The sequence below is a fragment of the Nanorana parkeri genome, unplaced genomic scaffold, assembly GCF_000935625.1.
Source record: "Nanorana parkeri isolate BGI_ZX_2015 unplaced genomic scaffold, ASM93562v1 scaffold458, whole genome shotgun sequence".
NCBI lineage: Eukaryota > Metazoa > Chordata > Amphibia > Anura > Dicroglossidae > Nanorana > Nanorana parkeri.
In genome coordinates this window covers 513,884-515,592 of record NW_017306726.1, presented here as the reverse complement: position 1 = coordinate 515,592, position 1,709 = coordinate 513,884, and the positions used below count along the sequence as shown (strand labels likewise).

Genomic DNA, 1,709 nt, shown 5'->3' with positions numbered 1-1,709 from the left:
CTTAAACGTACTCAAGCCTTTCATAGAGAAAAGGAAATCTATAGTGTTCATATTTATATAGCACCAGAGCTGATCTAATGTAATAGAGATAGAGATTAATGTCATATAGATAGAGATTTCTATCATAACTGTTAAAGGAAAAAAAACCATAGTCACTGAGTTACTATTAATATCAATCCAAATGAGAGAGACAGACAGACAGACAGACATGTGTATATAATAAACTCTAATGCAAACTCTGCGACTGTGCTAAATCAAGGTAACCCATACAGTTCACATTCATTGGTAATCCATTGCACCCAGACTCCAGAGAACTTCTCACATGCGAAACATGGGTGTCTGCTTCCCGAAACATATTCTGTGCAACTTCTAAAATCTGATTGGTGGCTGAGAGAAAGCTACTATGAGTACCTTTAGCCTTATTCATTGAAGAGCTTTGGGATGCAAAAATGTAGGAGCATTAGTTTTTAAAGGGGCTGTGATGGCATTGATCTTCAGCAGTCCCAGGTAGAATGCCTGCAATCTCCTGTAGCATGTCCGCAGTCTCTGACTGTTCATGTAAAAGGTCTGCAGTCTCCAATGATTCATCTAACATGTCCGCAGTCTACTGTAACATGTTTGCAGTCTCCGACTGTCTTGTGGAACATGTCTACAGTCTCTGATTGTTTCCTGTAGTCTGCAGTCTCAGAAATTCTGCTGTATTACAGATGCAGAATGTATTGTGCAGCTCGGTAACTGATGTCAGGAGCTACACTTCAGGCCCTCTTTATCCACCACTGTTTTATTACGTATGCTGGGCAGACTCACGTTTGATAACTGTGATTGAAGGTCCTGTGATGTAGGACTTCAGGATTCGGGTCTTGGTAATTTAAATGGTCTTCAATGATCTTATTGATCAGACCCATAATACCGCCGTACCTGATAGTGACATGAATAAAATTAATCTTAATATGTTGAATTAGTTTTTTGCTCTCATTCTTTTTTTTGTTAGAATTTGGAAAATTAGATTGTTACTGTTATTTCCTATACAAATGAATGCATGAGCACAAATATATCTATATACTGTATATCTAGTTATATATATCTACTGTACAGTATATACTGTATATCTCTATCTAGTGACGTATATCTACTGTACAGTATAAGCTATATATCTATATCTAGTGATATATATCTATTTGGCTCATAAACATGGTTTGCTTTAGAAACTACTTAATTACTTGAGAAACATTTTCAAGCAAATGAAATAAAAAAGAAAAGTGACTTTCTACTCTGACTAGTGTACAGACCACCTGCCGCGCAGCTCTAATTTGACGCCTGGTATTCATGTGGTTGTTTGCCTGTTTAACATTGTTGTCATTACCAGCATCCTCATCCTTAGAAAGACTCTGATCCCGAGACTGTAAAAATGAAGGTCAGTTTATTTACTGTCTCAACTGCAGCAATTGATTGTACAATCTCTGTAGATTTCCAAGAACTGTGCAGTGTGAGGATCTGCGTGATTGGATATAAATCGAGTAAATGTGACTTTGAGTCTTCATTTAAAGCTGAACTCCAGGCACAATATTACTAGCAATGAATATGTAGAATGCAGCATACCGGACACAAAGTATGCCTTTCTCACGGACCATGTCCCCATATTCAGAGGTAGGGACCAGTCATGGCTGACTGTTCTCCATGAACAGAGAGACCGGTCTAATTTCCACCCT

At 38.0% G+C, this 1,709-nt stretch overlaps 1 protein-coding gene across 1 annotated transcript in view; it reads left to right on the top strand.

The window, feature by feature from the left end:
- MAD1L1 (MAD1 mitotic arrest deficient like 1) overlaps positions 1-1,709 on the top strand; it is a 685,198-nt gene that overhangs the window by 665,863 nt on the left and 17,626 nt on the right. The window lies entirely within an intron of this gene.